The 10,771-nt window shown below is 41.6% G+C and overlaps 1 pseudogene; it reads right to left on the reverse strand.

Moving 5' to 3' along the window:
* Window positions 1–1,639: 1,639 nt before the first annotated feature.
* LOC124651970 lies at window positions 1,640–10,661 on the reverse strand (annotated as a pseudogene).
* Between the last annotated feature and the right edge of the window lie 110 nt (window positions 10,662–10,771).

The raw sequence follows: 10,771 nt of genomic DNA on the forward strand, positions 1-10,771 counted from the left end.
TTTCAACTGTGCATTAAGGATATCACCTGTAGGGTAGTATTTTGCTCTAAGAACCTGAGCACATAGAGATTCTGGTTCACATAGCAGCCTCCAACTTTGTTTAGCTAACATCGCTAAATTGAAGCAATGTAAATCTCTAAATCCCATTCCACCTTTCGACTTCGGAACGCACATCTTCCACCACGCGAACCAATGCATATGTTTCTGTCCATCTTCATCTCCCCACCAGTAACGGGACATAGCATCTTGTATCCCTTTAATTACTTGTTTGGGCAGCTTGAAAACTGACATGGCATATGCGGGGATCGCCTGGATCACCGCCTTCAAAAGCACCTCCTTCCCACCATAGGATAACATTTTCTCTTTGTACCCTGCTAACCGCGCACATATCCTGTCAATAAGATGTAAGAAACAATCAGTTCTATCCATACCGATCAGAGGGGGCAGACCCAGATATTTATCTGTTATTGCTTCCGTCATAATATTCAGCTCAGTGCACACTTCCTCTCTAATCTCCACCCGTGTACATGGGCTAAAGAAGATACTGGATTTCGCCTCGCTCACCAACTGACCCGAGGCATTGCAGTAATCCTCCAAAATTTTCCTGAGACACCTGGCGTTCTGTAAATCTGCTCTCATAAGAATAAGAGAGTCGTCAGCAAACAATAAATGAGAAACCGCTGGTGCCCCTCGACAAACCTTGACCCCCAGAATATTGCCCGCTTCCTCCTCATGCCGAAGCAGGCTAGACAAGCCTTCAGCACATAATAAAAATAAATAAGGGGACAATGGATCACCCTGCCGAAGCCCCCTTGTTGGGCAAAATTGTTCTGTCTCTTTCCCATTGAAACGGACTTGATATTTAACAGACTCCACACAAGACATGATCAATTCAATCCAAACCTGGGCAAACCCCAATCTGGAAAGAACCTTCCTCAAGAAATTCCATTCAACCCGGTCATAAGCCTTATGCACTGCGCACTAACTCGACTGTTAGCTCAAGCTAATGGCGACCGAGAATGTTTCTTTGTATTCTCAGAACCAGTAGTACGCCCAGTGGCAGGCTGTCACCCGATCTTCTTCACTGGTCATCAACTCAAAACTACATGTGGGCGCGCAGTGGGTCGACCTTGCAAGGAAAAAGAAATTTGCTCTGCACTTCTGCAGCGCGCCACCCGTCCAAAAGGATGCTATGAAATGAAAACATGGCAATCAGTCTACTACCTCAAGAAGCAATATCACGCAAGAGAGGCCTGAAAGGCCTGGAACCATGAGTTCACTCTCCTCTTTTCTTTAGCAACAAAATGTGTTTGACCAACCATGAATATAGTATCTCACAAAAATTAAAGAGACACGAATGTCCAATCTAATCGGACATGACAGATTGATCAAACCATGCACATAACCAAGAAGGCGAATGGCACTTTGCCTCCTCAGGTAAACCACTCTCTTAGTCCTATCACCTATATATATATCCTCACGGAAACACCCAAACTTCTCCGAATCCTGCCACGTTTTAGCTGATCTGGACCATTAGGCATTATCAAGAATGGATTAATCAATAGTACTATTGTTGTCCACCAGTGAAGAACTTCTTGACAAAACCGTATTAATCAACTTACGGTCGCCAAACAGCTCAAAATGAATGTTGAAACACACACACTAAGCACAATATCTATCTACATCATGGATTCCCTCTCTTTGACCCTATGTCACCTCTTCCTTACAGTTAATGCAGTACCATCAAATTATTGGGCACCTACTGACTGGGCGATGTGGAGATATGCAAATAAACTTGAAATAAGATGCACATCAGTATCTACACACTAATACTATATACATTTGGTACTGATGGGGCGTATTCAATTGGAAATGTGGAGACTTTCTTCATCCGCATACAGAGCCTAGAAATATGTAGCAGCTATCAGCAAAAAGAACCAGGCGTGCTTCTTTGTGCTTGTGATGGTGTTTCCCTTCCCTACTTTGAATAACAGAATTATGACGAGAGCCTCCCATACTTCTTGGGGCGGATCCAGCAACCATTACAGCTCACAGCTTTGAAAAATAGCACAATCACTTTGTCAAAGCTTCCAGCAGGCACCTACCAACAATTGGACAAGACTAAAGTAACATGTTAGACACGCTGGTGTCATGTAGTGTAGTATAGTTAAATTAGAAGGGGCTAGAGTCTGCCGATCAATCAATGCAGAAGGGATGAGGTGTAATACAAATTCCTTTTAAAAATAGGTATAATAGAAGCCCATACCATATAGTCTTGAAGGATTTGCACTATGGAAGCATTGTCCTCCCTAATCTGAGCAGCAAGACTTTGCCAAAGACGTCCAGAGAAATCAGTTAGATCAGAATACTAGTCTTTCAGCTTAGTCCGTTTGGTAAGTAGACCATCATCCCAAACTTCAAGCCACCTGTAATCACAATGCATACTAAAGTTAAATCTTTCTCAGATAAAAAAAGTACTCCCTCCGATCCGAAAAAAGCGTCGCTCTGTACATTTTGCAAAAAAGTTCTCAGGTTTTATTTTGTGTCAACCCGCACTACACCTCACCCTCAAGTTCTCGACCCATCCCTGACCCGCATCCCCTCGATCCGCTCCATCTCTCTGCTTCGTTCTCTCTCTCGTGATTCTCCGCCACCCTTCCCTCGCCATGCCGCCGAGCTCCCCTTCCATCGCCACCAAAACCACCACCCGGCACAAGCTCCTCCTCCTCTACCAATTCCATGTCACAGAATCCCCGAAACGCCGCCTCCACGGCAAGCCCGAGATTCCCAAGATCCATGGCGCCGCCGCCGCCGCGTGGTTCCCTCCTCCGCCCCGTCCTCCAGCCCCATCTCCGGCTGGCCGTACTCTGAAACCCCATCTCCAACTCTCATCTCTGCTGGCCGTCCTCTGAAGCCGCATCTCCAGTCCACAGTAGTTGGAGGATTTTTACTGGCTGGATGCAGGCATAGAGGCACACAGTAGTGAATGATTTTCTGATTTGAGAAGGGCTTTGTTGCAAAACGTAATTGTATTAGCAGATCGACACTTTTTTCGGATCGGAGGGAGTATAATTCTTCTTTTACTTTATTTGCAGTTCTGCTCTTTCTTGAGCGCATTTTAAATGGGAGATAGAATGTTCAAAAAAAAAAAGGGAGATAGACTAGAACCACCTTGATCCGTTCACATCTATCAACAGGCACTCCCCATGGCGCCATCCATTTTGAAAATGGCCAAAGAGTATGCTCCCATCCTTGGCATAAAATCTTCCCTCGCCATTAGCCTTACCCTTCCAAAAATTCGCGAACCAACGGTCACCACTGTGAAAGTAGTACCAACCCTAAAGAGAAGAGGGAAATTTCAAAATTTCACAAAACCTTGAAAGAGTCTTGGAAAATTAAATCAAACATGCAAAATACATGGTCAACATTTAATACAATACAAGATGTTACTATTCGATTTTACTGAACATAAAAATGAGCACATGTTTAGTTACAATACCGACTGAATTCAAGACTTGGGGGCTTTGGATGAAGCCTCAAGATAGGATTTTGGCATATAAAAGTTAAAAGGCACATATAAGCTATGCAAATGAAACTGAAATGCAAGTATGAATTGTTCTGTAGCAAATACATCTCAAACATGCCGACTGACACAGGCCACACAGCCATATTTGATCGATGTATGCTGATGGACTATTACGATATGAAGTGCATATTTCTCACCAAGTAACCATGAGGATAATCAGGTACAGCATGGAATAAACGCACAATCTAACGCAGGTGATGCTTGACTTAATAATTATATGTGACCATAATCTAACACAATTTAACACAAGCACAATCTAACAGGGAGGAGTAGAGCATTTCTAATGTGACCATTTCATAACTACCATGTACAAGATGGCAACTGAGTGTAGTAGTGAACCAAACCTTTCCATGAATTAGACCATCCCTCCATGTTCCATGAAACACATCACCATTACTGTAATAAAGGGTTCCCAAACCGGATCTTTTGCCATACCTCCAGAGTCCATCATAAAAGCTGCCATCCGTGTAGGTTAAGCGTCCCTATGGAAATTAAGAAAACAAGATTGTCGAAAAGATAATAATTACAACCAGCAAATTAGAAGAACAAGTACATTAACGGGCTTCACCTTTCCTTCAGGGACACCTTCTTGGCATCTTCCTCTGTAAGTTCCTTCTCCAAACTGTATTTCAACTACTGGGCTCCATGTTTTTTCAGGTTCTCTTTCTGCATCCTACAAGCGATATAAAAGATATAAGAGATCATAGTTGTCATGCAGCAACCAAAGCATTATAATAAAAATAGAATAGGGACCCATCTATAGATGTTAAGGGTACTGCACATTATCTACCAAAGTGTTAAACCATACACAGTCCTAGCATGATGAGTAGCTGGAGAGTGAACTATGAGAATGGATTTGGGTGCACCCTATTTAGCTTGCATAAATAAGGCATATAATTTGATCATGAACCTGCATGAAATCAGAAAATCGTACTAAAACGTGATGGAACTTCCCATCCCCAAATGTGATTAACAAAACTTCAACTCAGTTGACATTTTTTCCGATTTAATTTTAGTAAGACAGGCTAGCTACTGAAACTCCAGATGAGGAATGTCTTAAACTTTAACAGCAAACTATACCAGTGGAAAATCCAAGATAAGTCTCCAGTGAAAAATGACAGAGGAACATAAGGAAGACAGGGAGGGAGACTAACAAGCATTGATGCAGCTCGGCTGGCAGCTGAGCCACGTTTTCGAGATTTATCCATTCTGCCCTTTAGGAGTGCTGCTGCGGAACTACATATCTCCATCACTTTCTCCAAACCAACATCAGAAAATGAGGGTCCAGAGGCAGCATTCCCAGTAGCTGGCGATGTGCTATCAGTAGCATTACGAGTTTCAGGCTGTATATTTGGAGAATGATCATACTGAGATTCAGGAGATTTTACACCAACAGGCAGAGTGATAACATCGAGCTCATTACTTCGATTGCCTCTATCTGTTGTTGTACGCTCTTTAGCCCATAGTTGTGCAATAGCAAAGGCAGGGGCATTGCTCCAGAAATTATGCCCTTTCTCTGAACTTAAATCCACTGCCAATGAGAATAAAATTAGGATGCTCCACCAAAATGGAAAAAAAAAACAAAGAACCTAGTGTATGCAATTTTACCCCTGCCAACATCTATATTAATTTCTCCATCATATTCGAAATTAGCTTCTTGAAACTCTGGCTGTGCTCTCCCGTTGTTGTTATTAGATTCCCTAAGACAATAGCAATGAACATCGCTTGGCATATAATAAGTGGAAGTTACACTAAAGAAGGAAATATATTCCCTGGGAAAATACAAAATGTGCCTGTACATTACCTTTCAGGTTTGACATTTTCCATCTCTTCAGAAATAAAATTAGAAGCACTTGAACCTTTTGACAATCCTTGTTCTGCCAAACTCAATCCACTATCAGGCGGTTGCCTGAATGAGTTATTTGACCAAGCTTGTTTAAGCTCTGGAGTGTCTCCTCCCATAAGAGAGGATATAAAAGGAAAACGCAAAGCCAAGCTCGAAAGGAACCCCTCCTTAACCGAGGTAGCATTTTCACCACGGTTATTTCTGGAAGCAAACATTGCGTACATTTGTCATATAATTATATGATCCTACTAATATACATGAACATCATACAAAAAATGCAATCCTGACCATCATAAGACCAGATAGTAGTATACAGACAAAACTGAAAAGGGCACCAGCTAGGCACTGTTTGTACAGTAAGCTTCTGAATACAAATAGATTTACCAAAATAGTGATCTCATACATGCAGAAGTTATAGAATAAAATCCATGAATAAATTAGAAGTATGTACCGACATAGTCACATAGACCAGGTTCATTCATACTAGAATCATGTGATTCAAATAGAGAAGGGATACTAAGTATGAAATAGGAAGTATAAGAATCTCAATGGGCACTATGTTTGCTAAATAATAATTGTTGATTATTAAACATTGAATGCATTCCTACTTGAAGCTCACAGGTTCAGACTTCCATAAGAGAGTTAAGTAGTATAGTTAGATTGTGATGAAATATGTAGCTTAAAAGATTAACTGAATAGTATAAAATTAACAAAGCATGATTTGATCTAATGCACATCTTCAAGTAGAAAGACTGTATGATTATTTTCTTAATCAGGTGCCATTGTGCCAATGTGACATGGAAGGGCTTACCTAATTGTTAGGAGAGAAACTACTATGAGTTTTGGCTCTAAATCAGGTTCAGAATTTCTAGAAAATATAATATCCTCAGTGAACCCGGTAACTCGACGAAACATGTGTAGAGTCGATATCATGTCACTCTCAGCCAATACCCGAGAAGTTGTAATGGAGAGGAAAACCACATTGTTCAATTCCTACATCAAAATAATGTACACACAGATCACTGCCATGAAACAGAATATGGTTACAGAAAGAGATCAAGTTAAAAGCAAGAATGGGTTTTCCTGCAAAAGAAACCAATTAAAGTTATAACGAAAGTGAAATAAATAAATAACGCATCATCCTAATAATTCTAATGTGGGAGATCTCAAACAATAGGGTCCCACATGCTTGAGATGAACTAGCTATTGCAAAGTAAGATTGCATATTTGACAAATGACCTGACTACATGCTTAAGGCAGTTGCTTTTGGCACAAACAATCAAATTGATAGCAACAATTACTCTTGGTATGAGTGGACGAGTATTAAGCAGTTCACGGTTTTAAGAGACAACTGTGTGCACCTTTATGCCTTCACGAAGAAATGGACAGTGAAGAACAGCTTGCTTAATAGCTGATTGAACATTATAGCCAGCACCAAATCCAACTCTAGCTTCCCCATAGCATTTGAGTAGCTGTTAGAGTTGTACAATGTAAGAATTAAAATAAAAAAAAACTCGTGTGTTGACCATAAAACAGAGTAGTAAGAGAATGCAACAGATTACTTTGCCTACTTCCTCCGGACCAACTTCCTTAATTTGTGCATCAGGGGAGCTCCAGAACATCTGATTGAATCCCTGATATGCCAAGAGAAGGATTAATCAATTAGAGCAGCAATTAGAATATTTCTTGTACAAATTCAACACAAAATAAGTTAAGACTCACCGACATCATGATAGATATCATGCTAATAGTCGAGAGGACAGCATTATTGGCACTTTCCAGAGCTTCAGCAAGGGTCTCCACTTCCGTCTCAAGTAGTGAATCAGCTTCAATAACTGGGGTGGAAGATAATTATTTAACTAAATATCATTTGTTCTGGGCTGTGACTACTGCTTAGTGACATGACGCTGAAATGTAATAGTAGTGGTGCCAAATAGCACTTGAGACAAACATAACTACATAGCAGAAATTCAAAGTAGATCAGTAGAAGTAAATTACTGACACTAGTTCACTACCTCTGGCGCCACATGAAACATCAACAATTACAGATCTATATTACATCGTGCTACTCTATCATCCATAACATTGAGATAAGGGCATCTTTATAAACCTTCTATGATAAGTGTGATAGCAAGTGACTTCTATAACTATATAAGTTTTGATTTCAACTCACATGTGCAACCAAACATGACAGTCGGAATGCTGAAGATGGTTTTTGGTGGTGTTTTGTTCAAGAATGAGTCATTGGCTAATATACTGCAGCAACTAGAGGTTTTAGCAATGGGTTGCGGTGCCTGTCCACTTTGGGTGTGTGTGAGAGTAATCCCTGGTGAGCTGACCCATGAGAAACTGACAGGCTAGCTGCCATGGAAATATAGGATCAAAAGCCTAGGATTTGCTAGGAGTAAAAGCTTTGCTGGACTTGGGCCCTGGCAACCCAGTGTGCATCCTGGCTCTGCTCCTGATTCTACCATCAACTGCAAAACTTATATTAAATTGTAATCCAAGCTCCCAGCACTATCCTCCTTTTACCCTTCTATCCTTTCAAAATGAACCAAAAGCTCATGGCCCCTTAGTTTTTTTAAAGAAATAAATAACTTTTGTACGCACTTGCCTATTCTGAATGACAAGTTTATACACAAACTTGGGTAAAAACAACCAATGATCTCACCGATGACTATCTAATTCCAGTCTTTCACCGCATTCTATTTTGAAGAAAAAAGGTGAGAAGCACTATAAGTCTATAACAAGATCCATATTAAAGCAAATATAAAGTCCAAACAGAACCCACCCCCCAAAAAATGAAAATCCTCCATGAGCATTGTCTGTTTACTTCATCGCTAGTGCAAAAGCGTTAAAGCCTGGTCAGAAAATGGTTTACCAATGTGAAAGTTTGAGCATGCTTGAAGTTTAACAATCAAATCAGATGCCTGCAGAACCATAAAGGATACAATAGTTAAGGATAAACCCAGCCACGAGTACCAAAGGAGATAATCAGGCTCTAGGCAGCAATACACAGTTCAATAAATGAAGGAAAAAATTACGGCAGAAGTATTACACCTCTACTTGCCGCCTTTGTCCCTCGAAACAGAAGGGCTTCAAAAATATTGATGCAGCAAGATTATTAGCAGATTTGGCAGCACTTAGAAGCTCCAGTGCAGCAACTTGATCAGCCTCCTGTCCGGCACTCGCAACCTAGAGGATGCAATCACTGTAAGATGGAAGATCTCATCTATCTTACCTGGCAAACTCAGAAATATTAGTAGTGCAACATGGTGTCTGGAATTGCATGTTAACCTATTGTTTGCTGCACTCCAGAGGCAAACCCATATTAGCACCACAATGACCAATCTGACCTTCTGGTTCTAAAAAGTTCGATAAAAGCCCTAGACATTTTGTGCATAAAAGGCATGTCGTTCCATTATTTGTTAGAAGTACTTCCTCGAAACTTAGTAAGAAATGTGTGGCGAGTATCACTTCATATGACATGGTAAATTGTTCAGTTCACTTTGGTGTCTCCTGTACAAAATAATTTACGGAACTAGCCCAGGAGTGTTCTCATCTTTGCGGAAAGTCACAATATTAAATTCACACCATGAGCTCCCCCCGAGGCAAATGAAAAGATGAAACATGCCCTGGACTGGATACTTGGATTGTTGTAGTGTTTTTTTTTTTGGAACGTGGAATGCTCAAGTTTGTTAATACTTAAAGACAAGCTAAGTATCTTTCTTGTCTTGAACTTTTAATTATGTTATGTAGGTATAAAACACAATATGAATAGCAGGGACAGTACAAACCTACAGATTTATAATAATAGTTACCAGTTACCACTGTATTACAAGCTCGGAAAATGGGCTGAAATTGTCATGGTCAATTGTTTGTTTCTAGAAAAATGGCCACATTAAGAACTAGCAACAGTGTAATACTACAGTATATGATCAAACACGGCAACTAGTAATATATTTTCTAATATCAAAAGAAGAACTGATGCAGATCTCATATCTGAGGTAAACAAGAACACAGAAAACAATAAATCGCATAAAACATGAAGATGAGAAGTGCACAAACAATTATAAGCGCCGGTGGGCATGGATGAAGAGATAAGGGAGATTCCAAGTCTCTGACTACTGCCTCTGCAAATAAAGAACTGTCAGGTTCATGCTAAAAACTAGATGAGATATGATAAAGATAGGAAATCGGTCCCAGAAGTACAGGCTTAGAAAGGTTTGAGACCTGCACCATGCCTTCTTTGTATGAACTGTACTTCGGAATTATCCGCATGTACTGTCCTGAAACAAAACTACGTATAAGACAGAGTTTGTCAAGAAAAAGTATATAAGGGCAAGTTAGGGATTACTGAAAATAATACACATGCCTACCATTTCAAAATATGATAGGGAATTGGGTTTATTGGGAGTTTTTTCTATTTTGTTCAGAATAAATTGCAAAAAATCACATGCTTATTTTTCACTACTGAATCTTACAAAGAGTTTCCAATGCACCACCGCATAAACTGAAAATAGCATCTAACCATTGTGAAATAAAACGGCCCTCGAATTGTTAGTGCCTAACATTGTGAGAGACAAACATTCATATGCCACTCCACAGTTATTATAACCAAAAACATTACTGATGCAGTGATGCCTGGCCTGATGGTAAGTTACAAATAGTACAATCTGGCGGCATGATTGATACAATCGCAGGAATCCGCCTATTCCACTAGTGTCACCCCGAAGTATACACTAGATTAAGTACACACTAGATCTGCGACATCCTTCTCGGAACAGAGAGAGTAATTAACATCGGCATCGTCCTGGGGTAGGATGCAAAATGGCCCGATTATTCCACATTTCACAAAATTAACACTGGCATTGCATGCTTTCGGGATGGTTTAAGCTTCAACAAACCACAATATCCCAATTCACCAACCACATTACGCGCTAGCTGCAGTTGCGAGGGCTCCAGTGCGGTACCAGAAGCGGATCGGGGTGGAGGAGAGGGTGCGGGATCCCAGGCAGAAGTCGATGACGGCGTCCTTCCGGCTCCCGACGCCGACCACCTCGACGGGCTCCGTCGGCCGCGGGCACCCTCCGCCGCCGCAGCCGCGCGGACCCCGGGGGCGGCGCGGCGGTGGCGCCTCCGAGGGGACGGGGCGAGGCGGCGCGTGGAAGCGAGCGGTGGCGGGAGTGGGAGTACAACCAGGCCGCCGCCCCGGACTGAGCCCGACATGGATTGGACGCGGCGCCGGCCGGCGACGAGCAGGCGTGGACGGCGGCGGGTTTGAAGGAGTGTAGTGGAGTGCGTGGTGCGGCCGGTGAGCCAGTGAGGCGGAGCGAAAA

This window comes from Lolium rigidum, chromosome 5, assembly GCF_022539505.1.
Source record: "Lolium rigidum isolate FL_2022 chromosome 5, APGP_CSIRO_Lrig_0.1, whole genome shotgun sequence".
NCBI classification, from domain to species: Eukaryota; Viridiplantae; Streptophyta; class Magnoliopsida; order Poales; family Poaceae; genus Lolium; species Lolium rigidum.